This window comes from Papaver somniferum, unplaced genomic scaffold (genome assembly GCF_003573695.1).
Source record: "Papaver somniferum cultivar HN1 unplaced genomic scaffold, ASM357369v1 unplaced-scaffold_18, whole genome shotgun sequence".
NCBI classification, from domain to species: Eukaryota; Viridiplantae; Streptophyta; class Magnoliopsida; order Ranunculales; family Papaveraceae; genus Papaver; species Papaver somniferum.
The window spans coordinates 4,789,534-4,807,060 of NW_020627707.1; positions in this window are offsets into that span (position 1 = coordinate 4,789,534).

The following is a 17,527-nucleotide window of genomic DNA, read 5'->3' on the forward strand; positions in this document are numbered from 1 at the left end:
CTTTATATAGAGAAAGACCCCAACGACTAGTTTTTTTTTTTGAAAAAAGTGAAATAATTTGGCACATTCGGTCTTCTCGAATGTCCATAAAAACCTATTATGTTTTTATGCCAAACATATCGGTCTTTATGTTTGGCAACATAAACCTATTGTTCACATGTAAAAAATTTGAACTTTCACCAACAGTAATCGGTTTATATATATATGCACATGTAATCCGATTCTTAATAGAAAATGATACAGAAAAACAACATTTTTAAGGCATGAAGAATCGGATTATACTGACCCCCACTGAAAACGGCAGGGGGAGAGGGGGTGAGTGGGTACCAAAATAAACCACCAACTTTTTCTTAGGCAATTTGTATGGACAAACTCAGTTCAACTCCGAGAGTAAAAACTCAATCAAGGAAAGTGACTAGAGTTATATCTCGCTCTCTTGTTGTTAGAACATTTACATAATCGAATCCGTGAACCTAACTACAAAGAGAGTTCTTGGGCGGTACCAGAGACTAATGTCAAGGATCAATCAAGTCTTTTGAAACTAACAAGATTGGACCTAGCTACTGTGATTGCTCAACTCACAACCTGTAATATTTCTGAAAAAGCGGGGGTCTAACAACACCACTCAATATTTCGCTTAGCAATCTGTATGGACTAACTCCGAAATACTTTGCTATAGAATCAACTAGACAGTCAGACTCAATCTAGATAAAAGTATCTCAAGGAGTTAATATCTCTCTCTTGATTTTGTTTTTACTCAAGCTAAAAACAATAACGAGTCTTTATCAAATACAAGGAATAACTTGGACGGTACCAAAGACCAATGTCCAAGTGTTAATCAATGAAATCAACAACCACAAGGTCGGATCTCTAATCGATTAAACTTTAACGCACAACCTGTATTATTTCAATTATAAAGATAAACAATATAATACGGAAAATGAAATAACACAGACACCAGAAATTTTGTTAACGAGGAAACCGCAAATGCAGAAAAACCCCGGGACCTAGTCCAGTTTGAATACACATTGTATTAAGCCGCTACAGACACTAGCATACTCCAAGCTAACTTTAGACTGGACTATAGTTGAACCCCAATCAGTCTCCCACTAATTCAAGGTACAGTTGTACTCCTATGCCTCTGATCCCAGCAAGATACTGCGCACTTGATTCCCTTAGATGATCTCACCCACAACCAAGAGTTGATGCAACCCAAAATCGCAGACTTGATAATAAACAAATCTGTCTCACATAGAAAAGTCTATCAAAGGATAAATATGTCTCCCACGGAAAACCCCTAGGTTTTTGTACCGTTTTAAGATATGAAATCAAGGTGAACAGGAACCAATTGATAATCCGGTCTTATATTCCCGAAGAACAGCCTAGATTAATCAATCACCTCTCAACAGTCTTACTTGAATACACAAGAGGACGTCGAGGAATTACAAACAGTGAGGCGAAGATGTTTGTGACTTCTTTATCTTGCCTATCAGAGAACTCTGACGACCTCAAGACAATCAAAGATTGTACTCGTACGATAGAAGATGCATGATAAGATCACACAACTACGATAAAAGTAGTATCGGTCTGGCTTCACAATCCCAATGAAGTCTTTAAGTCGTTAACCTGGTTTTAGAGAAGAAAACCAAAGGTTAGAGGATAATCGACTCTAGCGAGCGCACTAGTATCACACAGACGTGTGGGGATTAGTTTTGCCCAGTGCTAGATGTCTCATATATATAGTCTTCAAATCAGGGTTTTGCCTTAGTTGCAAAGAAATCAATATTCACCGTTAGATGAAAACCTGATTTAGATTCAAGCTAATATTTCTCAACCGTTAGATCGAAAACTTAGCTTGCCACACACACTTGAGATATACGTTTACTGGGTTTGTGAAAACCGTTCCCAAACGTGTACGTGTATGTTGGTTCAACATAGTAACCCAAAAGGTCAACCATATGAGCATTTCATATTAACCTTGTTCTTCTTCACCATAACTAGTTCAATTGACTCAAATGAACTAGTTAGAGAGTTGTTCAATTGCTATGAGATCTTATGTAACTACACAAGACACAATTGAAACAAAGATGATTCGATTCGATTGAATCGGCTCATGAACTTTATAGCCACGGTTTGCATACTGCATTCCTTAGTAATTTAAGTTTCATGTTCAGAGCACATCTTTAGATCATAACCCACTCAAGTACGCAAACAAGTTCGCGGACTTAAGGCAACCGGCAGAGTTTTCCAAACTCAGCAGAAAATCTCGGCAAGGAGACTTCCGCCAGTTCGCGGACTAGGTTCGTGGATTGAGTTTGCGGACTAAACACGCAAACAAGTTTTTGGAAAATCCCAGCAGAAATTCTCAGCACGAGAACTTCCGTCAGTTCGCGGACTGAGTTCGCAAACTGAGTTCGTGGACTTGGAAAAGCCAATTCCTCCGGTTTATCTCAATCAACAAAGTTCGCTTCAGATTAAGGAATATGACTTATGCACATATGTGTTTCCACACAATGCTTATATCCGTCATTGGTTATATAGACCTAAACTCTCATTCCAACCATTGAAACATTCTTAGAGGACGTTATATAGTTGTTACACTATTTCTCGTCAAAGCGATTTTCAAAGTGATTGAAACATTATGACTTTCGTCACTAGGTGAAGATAAACCCGATCAAAGCGAAACTATTTACCAACACATGATTTCGAGATATAGATAGGCGATATATACTTGGCTCGAAATATCAAATGTGTATGATCCAGTCTATATAGCATACGACTTTTGTCTCATAAGAAGTAGGAGATAGAAGAGATAGACTTTTGAGTGATAGATAAGTTCATGTCTCCACATACCTTTTTGTTGATGAAGTTCCACGGTTCCTTGAGTAGATCTTCGTTGTTGTATGATGAATCGCCATGAAGTCCTTGAGCTCAACTAAACTTTTATATCCTAGTCCGAGACTTAGCTATGTAGACTAGAAATCAAGACTCATAGTTTTGATCACTAACATTGACAAACATGTTTGATATAGCAACGCATGCGAGGTCGACCGAGCTATGCTTTAACAATTTCAATTATAAAGATAAACAATATAATGCGGAAAAATAAATAACACAGACACCATAAGTTTTGTTAACGAGGAACTGCAAATGTAGAAAAACGCAGGGACCTAGTCCAGATTGAACACCAAACTGTATTATGCCGCTACAGATACTAGCTTACTACCAATTAACTTCGGTCTGGAATGTAGTTGAGCCCGAACTCAGTCTCCCATTGATTCAGGTACAGTCGCGCTCCCTACGCCTCTTGAATCCCAGCAGGACTCTGCGCAATTGATTCCCTTAGACGGTCTCACACCAACTAAGAGTTGCTTCAACTCAATTGAAGACTTTAAACCAAATCTTCCTCTCATAGATTAAGCATATTTATTGATTTCCTGATTTATGATCGAAACAGATGATCAGATCAAATGATAGATCCAGGTGATGGAAATCAATAACAATTATACAAAAGTCTGGTTATCCTCAAAATCCAGACTTATGCAACCCGAAGTGTAGCCTAGATTATTATCCTCCTCACAAGTATAAAACTTGCAGAATCAACAAAGTATGAGACGAAGAGACTTTGTTGATTACTATCTATCTATCTTGATGGATCAAGGCTCTACAAACAATCAAGATAAGGATACTCAAGTTATCAAGATAAAAGATAACTGGACCTGGCTTCACGAATCCCAATGAAGTCTTTGTAGTCGCTAAAACCTAAAAGAGTTTCTAGAGAGGACGACTCTAGATATAACTAGGACACACCAAAAAGTAGTGTCAGGATTCAAAGATCCCAGTTGCCAAGAGTTCCCCTTATATATACTTCAAAGCTTAGGTAGGTTTAAGCTAAGATAGCTTTGATATCAAGCAGTCAATATTCACCGTTAGATGAAAGATTTGAATCTTATTCACATATACAAGATATACACTATGGTTAGGTAAAACGTAACCGAAATGTGTATAAAGACTATGTTCAATATGGTTAGTCGAAACTAGCCTATTTGAAATTAAAAGCTTAACACTCATTTTCATGTTCACATGACATTAATATTGAGTCACAATTATGTGATCAAATGAGTATAGTCTTAATTAGAGAATTGATCAAATGCAAATTACTTCAAGGAAATAATTTAATCACAATTGAATCACAATTGACATAGTTTGTAAATGTACAAAGTATAAGTACTTGAACTGTTCGTGAATCGGCTGAGTCACAATACGTGGACCAGTTTGAAAACTTGTATTCAATGACCGAGTTCCGGAGTCAACACAACTATTCAGTTCATAAACCGGTTTGCACACTTATGCAATAACCGAGTGTCAGACACTACAGAACTTTTCAGTTCACGTACCGGTTTGCAAACTTTGGACCTTTGCTAGTTCCGGATTTCACATAACGTTAAGTTTACGTATCGGTTTGGGTACTAAACTGGTTCTAAGACACATAACTTTTTTGGCTTGCATACCAGTTTGATTATTTTAATCTAGTTCCCTTACCATAGTTCCACAATAGTTTGTAGACGAATATACATGCCTATCCGGATCGCGAAACGAACATATTTTCCCATGATGTACACACAAGTATGCATATCACATAAATATGAAAGTCGATATATAGCTACTCCGTTACGTGTACGAATACATGTAATACGGTTTCAGACAAATTCTGAATATAGTAGTTCTATATTTCTCTAAATCGATTCGACATTCATGAATAACATCAATGACACATATCACTGTTCCAGCCTATTTTCGAATTTGGTTCTGGACAATAAATTGTTCTCCACCAAATTTGATCAAGCATGAAAAAATGTTCATTAAGCTTAGTCATTATATTTCGAGAAATTCGTAAACCAAATAATTAGTTCTCGACTCGAAATTCTTGTTTATGCAAGCTAGTCTAATTAGTTTCACGAGAATCATCTCAAGATAAAAAAAGTGAATATAACTTGAGAAATAGTTGGTTCAGTCTTCACTTAGCTTTTGTTGATGAAGTTCTTCAAAAGCTTCGGTTAATCTTCGCCTTCAAACGGTAGAACGAAAATGATGACTGGTTCGTTTTTCAACTCTACTATCCTAGACCGGGACTTAACTAACTGTAGACTAGAAATCAAGATATAGTTTTGTCAATTAAATTTGACAAAGCTTGATACAAAAACACTTGTGAGTTCGACCGAGCAATGCTCTAGCACCCACATAAACCGATTCCATGATGGCACCTCAACAATCGGTTTATAGGTGTAGTCGTATAGCCCGATTGTCTGCTTGTATTTGCAAAACAGAGTTTTGAGCATGCATAAACTTGTTTTTCCATAAACCCATTATGCGCACAATTATAATTAAAACTGTAAGTGCATTAAGTTCATAACCCTCTTAAACCGTAATGATCGAAAAAATACACCATTCAAACCACTAAAAGTCTTAAAAACAAAAAACTTAACACAATTATAATATATAGAAGAGAACATCCACATTATGGACCTACATCATCACCATTAGCACCAAGAGCAGTAGCAGTATTAGGAGTAAGAGCAGCAACAACAGCAGTTTCTGCAGCAGCAAAGGAATGAGCTTCAACCATTTCTTCAAACAGACGTTCTAAATGTCTGTCGCGATCCCTCCCAACTGCAATCACATCCCTCATTCCCCTCACAAACTTTAAAAGCTCAACAAGATTTTCTAGTGAAAGCTTATCTGACAGTGCAAGAGATTGCTCAAGATTGGTCTCACGGCCATAGGCGAACTTGTACAGCCTTTTGGGTACCATGGGTTATGATACCATGTGAACGTCCTCCTGGGTGAGCTCTCATGAATAAAATGCTAGGTGGCCGAAGTCCATATCTAAAAAAGAAAAAAATCTAGTTCAACAATCGGTACATAGGAAAACATACACAATCCGATTCTAACAACAAAAACATACAGGAATTTCAAACATCAAGAATCGGTTTATGTGATAATATATAAAAACCGATTGTGAAATGGAATCTGAAGAGACAACTTCACAATCAGTACATTACCACGTAAACAAAAATCGATTGTAGACCGCTGTTGAAGGGTGAATTTAGGTTTGAGGTTCTACCCGTCCTAGCTAGCCAAATGACCTCACTTTGATAAGAATAGTAAGAGAGAGAGTTTTCTTTCTATTATACCTTGTCCTTTCTTATATAGGCTTTCCAAAAAGCCCGTTCTTTTATGACATCATGCCATGTATCCTAGACCTCCTTAATTACTCCTAATGTCATTTCTTAAGATAACCTTCTTCTTATTTACTAATTCCTTCCTTGTCCTTCCCTTTTAGTGGATACTTTCTTGTTAGACTTGGGCTTAGTCCCCAAGTCCCCATGCTTTTACCTAGTTTAGTTACTTCTTTAGGAACACCCTAAACCCATTAAGGGGTGTTATTTTTCATGTATCAACATTAGTCAGGGCTATTGGGTCAATTGTTTAACGACCCAATAGTCAAAGAACCCTCTTTGAGCGCCCTCTTTTATAGTCCATTAACGAGGTGGGTCTTTTCCATTTGTTGAACTTATGGTTGTGGGCGACGTTTCGACTCCTCATCGTGCAAAACCACTTCTACTTCTGGTTTTATGACGGTTACTTTTCTACCGTGCATAACTGCCACTTTCGATCTTTAGGGCTTTCTATATATAGAGTTGTCAATTCATTTTCCTTTCAACTTTTCTTATTCTTTCCTTCTTCCAGACGTACCCATACACTCGCTATGTCTAGTAGCTCTTCCAGTAGTTCTTCGTCTGAGGAGTCTAGCGAATCTGAGCAACCTAGGCATGAGGGCTCCGAGGAAGCCGAGTATTCTGATCAGGATGAGGTCGTCCTACCCGCCCTAGTAGACGGCAGGTTGTATACTATTGTTGAGTTCACAAGCGGCCCTTCCTTAAAACGCGCCCTGAGGTTAAGAGAACTCCGTGAAGGTAAACGCGTTTTTCCTCTGGATGATATCTTAACATCTCGCCTTTGAAATCCGCCCGTGCTTCCTTACCCTTTTTATCCCGGATGGCTTATGCGCCCCGAGTCAGAGACCATGGACACTTTCGCGTTCAAGACTGTGCCGCGGATGGCCATCCATCGTGGAGATTATAATCTCTATGCTATCGACATCCGCTCTAAGTCGAAGACTCCTCCGGTGTGGCCACATTGGGCATCTTATATACGCTCCAACTCCAGCCACGCTGCTGCTCTCCAGAAGGCGGTTATTAATGAATCTATAGACTCGTTTCTTAAAATAGAGGTGAATAGTTGCATTCGTCATATAATACGGATTTTTTCCGCTGGGCTCCTCCCTTTCACACCCTTCTCACATCGTGGAGGGAATCCACTATCGTCCTAGAGGACGTGGTCGCTCTTACAGGGTTACCGATTCATGGCAGTCATTCATATGATTAGGCAGCCGTCTTCGGAGCACTAAATGATGAGGACAAGGAACTTTGTACTTATTTGTTGAAGTGCAAAGATGACTCCCGTCGTGAACTAGTACAGAAGAGCCATGCGCCATTAGGACGAGGTAAGGACAAGGGAGTTGCTGACATAGATAAGAAAGGGGCATCTTCATCCGCTCAGAAGGGGAAGGCTAAGTGGGTAAAAGAGAAGGAAGCTCCTCCCAGGCGCCCTCCTGGCGATCTCCTGTTATCCAGCTCCACCCGCGCCTATGAGTCGGTCCATGGTTCATCAGACCCGACAGAAGCTGATCCTGAATGATTCATTAAAGTTAATCGCCCCGCTTCTTTTTCTCTTTGGCTGAAATATTGGGCTCCTCAGATGATCGATGATAAGGTGTTCCCTCATAAACGCAAGGAGAAGAATCCCCGTGCGGAACTAGTTGCCTTCATTTTATTCTGGCTTTGTCACGACATATTTGAATACAGTCCCCAGGATACCATCAAGGGTGAGATCGTGCCAATGGCAGTGTTGCTGTCCCGCGGCGTCTCTTTTCCGCTTGCACCAATGTTCTTAGGTGGTTTGTACCTCCATCTTGATTTGTTCTATCGAGATCTTCAGACGGTGGGTTCGTCTCACAAGATCGAGACCTACATCCCATCTTCTTTTATGAAAGCTTGGTACTGGGAGCATGTTCCCCCATGCGCGCCTGAGCCTAATAAACTCGCGATTCACCGGAAAGAAGATGTGAAACAAGACGATGGTTCCGTCAAGAAGCTCCCCGTTGTTTACGGCTACCCGCTGATGGCTCTTTGGAACTTGAAAGGAAAATTCCCCAAGGGAGATCTTGGTAAACGCTTGGGCGTGGCCAAGGATTTTGAACCATTCCCTTACCAAGACGGTCGGTCAGCTTCGACGCATTATGATTTTGTTGCACACTTTGACACGGAACTGGATTCGACAAAGGTCCTTCAAGAGGCCGATTTTGATTCAGTGATGGTCGTGTTGCCGGGTTATCTTCCTGGTTTCTACGCTGGTAAGTTCATTGCTATATCCCACACCCATGATCGCGCGGCTCGACAGGTGGGGTTCGATCAAGGGGTTTCTCACAGGTTCCCTCCCCCGAAAAATTCTAACATCGAGGATGTTGTTGCTATCTTCACTCGTTACGTCTTCAAAGGAGCGACGCGCTTGTCTGATCGAGGGATCAATTTTTCATTCAGGCATCCCATCCCTGCGCGGCTCCTAGCAGTTACTGAAAGGGCCCACGAGTATCATGATTTCTTACGGAGCCGGGGTTGAAATTTCTCTTGCGCGAGTCTTCTCCTCCTCGCGACTTGACTGTTCAAGATCTTCGGGAGCTTCATGCGTCTGGTCGAATCAAACTTGATGACGCCATAGCTGCCGAGCATCGCCTCGTTCCGGCTAATAAGGGTCGCTCGGATCCCGTGGTGACCTCTTGGGCCCCACCTGAGGGTTGTGAGCCTACGAAGCCGAAGAAGGGGTCGTTTTCCGATCGTAAGCCTCCGCGGTTAAATGTGAAGCCATCTGCTAGTCCTTTGGAACCTCATGTATTTTCTATTCCCTCCACCTTGTGTTTCACTATTCATCGTTTCGTTTTCCCTTTATTTTGACGAGATGAGCGGCGGGAATCGTTTCCTCAGGGAACTCCTCTTTCCAGTCGCCTAGGGTGGAAGCCCCCTTCTTATGTGATGGAGGAATACTTGAACATGCCTGAGTGTGACTGGACTGAGAGTAGTCTAAAGAAAAAAGCTAGGCGGGAAGCGAACCAATTGTCTTCCCCGCGCCCTTGTTCCTATGCTAATACCGCGCCTTTGCAGACTCGTCAAAGTCATCGGAGAAGCGCATCACAGCCTCCTAGGGATATGAGTGCCAGCCCGACTCCTTCGTTTGTGGATCAGCTGAGGGACTTGGGGGTTAGCCTCCCCCACAGGGTCTGGTTGGGTAACGCTGCGCCTTCATGTATCATCAATTCACCCTCTCAGGGATGAGACCGTACGTGGTAGGGGTGAACTTCCAGTATATCCTAGTGCCGTTCTGCAGTCAATGAGCCCTTCTGGGTCCAGCCGGTCAATCTTTGGTGGGTCCTCATCCCAAGTGGCACCAACCGTTAATGATCCTGCAGGTAGTTCCCTATTTAATACATGTCTTTGTTTTTGTTATTCCTCTCTCTTTGCTTTTCTCTCCTATCTTTTCTTATAAATCTAAGTTGTTTCGTGATGGTGCTTATTTCTCATTTGTCAGGTTCCACTAGCAGCTCCGAATCGTCTTTTAGCTCCTCCGCGTCTCGTCCCAAGATTGCTGATAGTCCATTGGACTCGTCAATTCCCTAGGTTGGTTTTCTCTTTTTTTTTTCATACTGTTATTATTGTATATATTTATTTTGTTTTTAACACTGTGGCTAGCATTAAGGTATGGGTAAGAAGCGAAAGGAACCTACGAAGCCCGACATGGAATGTACCAGGCGCGTGGTTCCTGGTGGTGACGGATCTTCTAAGCGCACTAAAGTGGATGTCGGAAGTTCGTCTATTCTCTCGGAGAAGCAGACCGATAATCTTGTTGCTGACATGACGACTAACCCTATCGTAACGGAGGAGTCTGAGGATGTGCGATTCCGCTTCCTTTGGTAGTGAGCGCTGCCGAGGCTGGGGTAGATCCCGCTACCCACACCCTAGTCCATGGCTTTTGGGTTCCGACTGTTTTTCCTGCCACCTATAGAGACATCGTTGAGCGTGGTGGTGGTCATATGGCGTCGGAGGGTCTTTTGGCTGTCCTTATCCTGTGCTACATGACTAGGAATCTCTTGGAGATTGCAGACCAGCTCACCCGTGTAGGGGATGATCCTGTCGATGAGGCGAGGCTGCGTAGCTGGGAAGCCGCCGTGCAATCCGCACTCAACGTCAAGTTCGATGTAGTGTGGCTGAAGGAGCTGTTGGCGAAGGTAAATAGCCGCAATGATCCTCGTAGTCATCTGTCTGGTCAAATCTCTCAATTAGAGGAGAAGCTAGAGAAATGTTTTGAGACAACTTCCAAAAAGAGGGTGGTGCTAAACCTGCTGCTCAATAACGTTGGGTTAGCAATCGACGAGGTGCTGCGTGCTGAGGCTACTGAGGAGGCGGTTCGTGCAGAACTCGAGGAGAAACGATAGGAGTTGGAGAAACTCTGATACGCTTAAGGCGCCTCGTTATTATGTTGGCTTCTCTTTTTTTTTTTTTTTTTTTCGTTTCCCTTTGTTGGATTTGCTGTTGGTTTGCTCTTGGATTGTGGGATATTCTGTTGATGTTTGAATTAATTTCTCTTATTACTGGTATTTATTTATTGGCTGTTTTGCTTGTTTATAATTTTCTTGTATTATTATTGAAATGTGCGTGTAGTTAGGTGAATGTTTGCAGCCTTGTTGAGTATGCTCATCGTTGGCGATCACATCTTTTTTTCACCGATCAGTAGGCTATGGTAGGGTGCGTCTATTCCCTCGTCTTAATTTGTAGATGGTCGTTAGGCATGGTGAATATCGGGGAACTGTGTGGGCGTTTTCGAGGGTATTTGGTAGAGAAGGCATTAGTGGAACGCGTCTTCCCCCTTCTTTTTTTTTGGGGGGGGGTGGGGGGTGGGGGGTTTCGACAGAACGGGTATTAGCAAAACTTGTCTTGAGGCCTTTTGTGGATTCCGATTGGTCAGGCGCTCTTGGCGTTCCTAAAACCTTCCGCGAATGTTAGTCGTCCAGGCGCCTTTGGCTTTTTTGGGGTTTTTGTGAATTTGTCAGTCTGCTTGGCGCCTACTCCTTTGTTTTTTATTTCTAATAGGGGTTGGGTGGGGTGGGCATTGGTAAAACGCGCATTTTTTTCAAATAGGGCTTGGGTGGGGTGGGCATTGGTAAAACGCGCCTACTCCCCCCTCTTTTTATTTCCAATCGGGCTTTGGTGCTCTGAGACTTTTGTAAATGCCAGTCAATCAGGCGCCTTTGGCTATCTTGAGACCTTTTGTGAGTTTTTTAGTCGGTTAGGCGCCTTTGGCTGTCCTGAGACCTTTTGTGAGTTTGTCGGTCAATCAGGCGCCTTTGACTGCCCTGAGACCTTTTGTGAATTTGTCAGTCAATCAGGCGCCTTTGGCTTCCCTGATACCTTTTGTGAATTTGTCAGTCAATCAGGCGCCTTTGGCTGTCCTGAGACCTTTTGTGAATTTGTCAGTCAACCGGGCGCCATTGGCGTTCCCGGGACCTTTTGTGAATCAGGCGTCTTTGGCTGCCCTGAGACCTTTTGAGATATCTTCCCATTAATCATTAGGAAAGTCTTTTTTACCAAAAGATGATTCTTACAATTTGTGGGTTTGTACTCCGCACTCTCCTTTCCTCTCTCTTTCGGGTTAATGGCGAGGAAATGGATCATGCTCAATTGTTTGTCTTGTCGACTCGAGTTCCCCAGCCGCTCACTTACGCTCGAATATACTTCGAATGGCGAAACACTCTTTTGTTGGATGTCCCATTCTTCGGTGGTAGCAGCAGTATTTGGCCGAATTTTTGTCCATTTTGTTGATATCTACTGTGGTTGGGGGTAGCTGAATTTCCCTGTCAGCGACCCATTGATTCAGAAGCTTGATCGCGCGTTTTTTACTGCAGGGGAGAGGTGGTGGTGTTTTTTACTCTCGCTTGCTCCCTCAGTTTCTCCCTTGATTTCTTACATCCACGTGGTATTGGTTCCCAACCTAATTAACATTAGGTCTCACATTGCGTGAGGTTCCTATTGCAGCGTTAACTGTGGTGCGCCAAACAGCGTCTGTCGGCATCTCTTCTATGCAGTCGGCGATCCTCTCGGCTGCTTCTCCTAGCTCAACAAAGGTTTGGAACCTGAAATTAATTAACCCCCTCTTGAAAGTTGGGATCATTCCGCGTACGCAGATCTCGACAAGCGCTTCCTCGTCGATGTCTTCATGACAGTCCAATATCAGGCGCCGGAACCGTAAGATGTACTTCCCTACTTCTTCGCCTATTCGCTGTCCGTTCTTGCCCAGGTCTATCGCCGTTATCTTCATTTTGGATGAGTAAAACTTCCTAAGGAAGAGTGTGGATAAAGTATGCCAGGAATCCACGCTTTCTTCCTTTAGGTTATCATACCAAGTGAATGTGGTGCCAGTAAGTGACTTGGGGAACTCTTTTAAACACAGTTTTCCGTTTGTAGCCCTGTCGTTCATTGCTAATAAAAATCGGCTGAGATGTTCTCGCGCATTTCCTTGACCCTCATATACTTTGAACTTGGGAGAGGTGTAGTCGTCGGGGTATAAGTATTCTCGAATGTGCGCTGGATACGGATTATTCATTCGGCAATGGTTGTCTTGTTTTACCACATGATAGTTCTGTTTTAGGTACTCGGCGATTTCTTCTTGCGATGTCACTGTCGCCTTGGTACCTTTGAGGTTTCCTCCTTTTGTTGCCTCTTCAGGCGTACTTTGTCCTGTTTTTACTGCCTGTGCTATCCAATCTTCGAGCTCTTTCCTCCTTCGTGAGCGCTCATTTATTTCTTCCTGCACGTTTTATAAGGTTGAGGATACGGGTTTCGCTAGTCGAGCTACCTATTTGTTCTTTTCCCGTGGTGTTGCTACCTCTCTATCCTGGGATCCGTGACTTACATATTGCCTAATAACGCCTACGATTGGTGTTTCCTCCTCGCTATCATCTTCAATCGTCACCTCCTCCAGATTAAGGGGTTGATCAGCCGCTTGCTTTCCTAACGCGTCTGAGATAGTGCCTTCTGTGTGTGACATGGTGAGCTAGGCACGAGCCTCTGGGTGTGGTCGCCAAATGTTGAAGGGTGAATTTAGGTTTGAGGTTCTACCCATCCTCGCTAGCCAAATGACCTCACTTTGCTAAGAATAGTAAGAGAGAGATTTTTCTTTCCATTGTACCTTGTCCTTTCTTATATAGGCTTTCCAAAAAACCCCTTCTTTTATGACATCATGACATGTGTCCTAGACCTCCTTAATTACTCCTAATGTCATTTCTTAAGATAACCTTCTTCTTATTTACTAATCCCTTCCTTGTCCTTTGATGAGTGCTAAAAAGTGCATATTTATATATATTTTTCTTGGCATTTAACTCATCTTTTGTGCATTAATTCTACATTTTATCCCATATTCTGTATTTTCATTGTTTTCAAGAATAAATATTTTTATTAATTAATTTTGCATTTTTAGGTTGTAAATAAAGTTTGGATGAATTACGGAGCAAAAAGAGCAGAAAAGTGGTGGAAGCCAAGAGGAATCACACAAGGAAGCCGCGAAGAATGTTGTGCGCAAGACCAGAAGGCTAGAACTGGGCTTGAAGAGGAAGAATTGTTCTTAAAGAAGATATGGGCTTGGCATACCCAAGGCCCAAAACCCTCACCCAAACTCATTTCTAATATCCATACCCGTTTCCCTTTTTAGCCGTCAGATTGGATCATCTCAGCATCCTACGATTGCCTCATCTTCGTGCATCAAAATCTGAAGATCCTGCTTCACACTACAGCACCTAACTCTAATCTGTGCCGTTAATTTTGATGTATTATACATCCAACGGTCGCTACAAGCTCCCTTCCATCTCGCCGTCAGATTGATCTATCAATTCCACATCCAATGACTGAGCTTTGCAAATCATCAAGCTTGCTATCCTCGCCACACACCCAAGCACCTAATACCTATACCCATCAACCAAACACTCCCCTCCTTCTCCTCCATCGACTTCACCTCCCTCACCCCCGTCTGCAGAACCACTCCCCATCGCCTGCACCACCATCATCACCTCCACCACCTTTCTCAACCACTCCACAACCAAACCAACTACAACCCATCTCTTTTCCCATCATTTCCCTACCTCTCTACCTATCTATTTCATCAATCTCTCTTCTTTTCTTTATCTGAAACCCTAGGAGAGAAATTGATGAATTAGGTCGAGTTAGAAAAGCAATTGGAAGGCATGGAGAGGAGCAGGAGAGTCAGAAGAAGAATGGGTCGAAGACATGAGTAGTTATCATTTCATCAAGTTAGGTATTTTTGAAACCCTAATTTCTCTGATTTGGGGAAAAATTATTGTAACCCTAATTTTGTGCTTGTAACTATAAATAGATGTTGTGGGTATGTGTTAGAGTTATGCCTGGATTATCCAGAGCACCCTTTGGATGCCTGGATTATCCAGAGCACCCTTTGGAGGCCTGGATTAGTCAGTGCTCTCCACTGTTAGGTTTTGTAATCTTCTGTTTTAATTCAAAGTTTCAATTTCAATTACTCTTTATGTTTATCATGTTTACAATTACTGTCAATATTTTCTAATTACTCTTGCTAGGGCTTAGATGAAGCCTGAAGACCTTGTTGGGTAGCAAAATCTTAGTGAACACTCTTGTAGGTTTAACTGAATTAGGATGTTAGTGTTCTTGGTGATTGAAGTCACCTGTGATTGAGTGTGCTGTAAGAATACACTCAATGCTAGGGGTGAACCAGAGAATTTAGGGACTTAAACCATCCACATTTAACTAAAGTAGGGAAGTTATGAAGCTTAGGGATCAAACATCACCTGTGATTGAGTGTGCTGTAAGAATACACTCAATGCTAGGGGTGATGCTAGTGAGCTTAGTTAATTAACTCTCTATCTATGTATGCCCTGGATTATAGGAAGGCATGAGCCTCCACCTTTGTCCATTAGGGACAAGAGCATAAACTAGATTGATGCTACCTAGCTAGGCCATAAGGTGAATTCAAATCCCCTAGTGCATTTATTGCTTAGCTTCTCTTCCTTAGGCTCACTGCCTTTGTTTCACTGCCACTGTTACCTTTGCTTCATTGTCTTTATTTTACTTCGCTGCCTTGCCTTTGGCTACTGCCTTTGTTCTCTGTTAAGCTTAGAAAACAGTTTAGGAAACTTCAACTTACACACCCTAGTCTCTGTGGATTCGACCCGTATTTGCATTGTTCTACACCTCGACACCGTGCACTTGCGGTATTAGTTTGTAGGTCTTTTAGAGAGCCACCAAGTTTTTGGCGCTGCTGCCGGGGACTGGTACTGTGTAGTTGAAAGAAAAAAAATTTGCTCTTGCCTTTCTGTTTTCCACCTGTAGTGTAACTTAGTATAGCTTTGATGTTGCTGTTTTAGTGTAGCTGTAATTTTGTATCTTTAGCTGTAACTTAGTCTAACTGTAACTTAGAGCATCTGCATATTAGTGTAATCATAAGCATCTTAGTTTAAGCATTTTTTCATTTCTTGCATCATCCTGCATTCTTTGCTTTCTTCCCTGTTCACTGCCTCTGTTGAGCTGTTGTGCTTGTGCTGCTGTGCTGCTCCTGCTTGTGCCAGGCCAAGACTGCTGCTGTAGCTGCTGTTGCAGCCTGTTGCTGCTGAACTACCCCTGTTGCTGCTTGTTGCTGTTGTTGAACTGTATTGCTGCTGCTGCTGAGTCCCTGCTGCGCTTGCTGCTGCTGTGCAATTGTTGCTTTGAACCAGGCTCTTGCACTGAATTGTAGCTGCTGGCTAACCCTTGCTTGCTAGCTAGCTAGCTGAATCCGCCCCTGGTGCTGCCTTAAATCCCCTGCTGCTGGTGCAAAGCTCTGAACTGGTGAAGCTGTTGAGCCTTGATTGCTGGTGAAGCTGCTACCTGCTGTTGCAAAGCCCTTGCTTGCTTGCTTTGTCATATTTGGGCTTCACCATTTTGAACCTGAACTGGTGCTCCTGCTGCTACTGAAGCTGCTGCAGCTGGTGTAAGATAAAGCCCAACTGGGCTTGTGAAGTAAACTGGTTTGAACCAAGCCCAACCGGGCTGAAGCTGCAGAAGGAGAGGAAATTGAACCAAGCCCAACAGGGCCTTGAGTGTTGAATCCAAAGCTTGGGATGATCCAAAGCCCAATTGGGCTTTTGCAACCAAACTGAACAGCTGGGCTGTGCTTCACAGGTAAGCCTAAACCCATTAAGAGAATCCAAACTGTGGGCTTCCATTTTTCTTGTGGGCTTGTAATATTAAACCCAACATTTGGGCTTATATTTTCTGTTGGGTTTGTAATTAATTTCTTGTGGGCTTGTTTGTTTAATTTCTTGTGGGCTTGTGGTTTTAGATTGATTTGGGCCTGTTGTTTTAATTAAAGAAAACTGAACTTTTGAAAGCCCAGTTGGGCCTCATATTTTAGTTAGTAGCTAGCCAAAGCCCAACTAAATTTCTGGGACTGTGGGCTTAACATCCATTTGAAAACTAAACATTTACACTGTGGGCTTGACCCAAAAACAGAAAACGTTTCCAAAGCCCAGTTGGGCCTCGACCTTTGGCTATTTAAGAGTCCAAATTTCAAATTGTTACCTGGGCTTGTTTCTGAACTGTGGGCCTGAACCAAAGTTCGAGTGGGCCAAAATTTCAAAATTCCAAAAACCAACAGTGAGCTTTACTCACCAGCAGTGGGCCTGTTTTTCAAAAACGTAGCTGGGCTTCGCAAAACCCAACAATGGGCTTGGTCTCCTTATCCCATTAAAAACCAAATGTTTTTCTCCCATAAAAACCAAAGTTTTCCAAATGTTTCCCTAAAAACCAAAAAATTTCTTTTTCCCATCAAAACCAAATGTCTCCCGACAAAACCAAATTTTTCCCAAAAAGTCCAATCCCATTAAAAACCAAATTTTCTTGTATAAAATCTAGTAGATAGTTTCTTAGTTAAATCTTTTGTTTCTTTTGTATATATAGTGCTAATCCAATATGATCTCGGCTAAAAAAATGTTGGATTTTTGCCTTGAATAACGGAGTTCTAATCTTGCTTTCGCCGAAATCGGGTATTCTCTTTCCTTTTTCTCTACTCAGCATAATCCTCTCCATATATTGTATTATAATTCTTTACATCTTTTGAAATATTGAGGACAATGTTTAGTTTAGGTTTGGGGGTATAGAGTAGATACCACGATCACATGCCATAATTGAAAAAAAAAAAAAAAAGCAGAACTCCTTCTTTTTGAAAAAATTTAAAAATTCCAAAAAAAAAATAAAAATTAAAAAAATCATAAAAATGGAGCTCATTTACGTTGAAATGTTGACTCTTGTGCAAATATGTATTTTTATTAGGAGTCTTA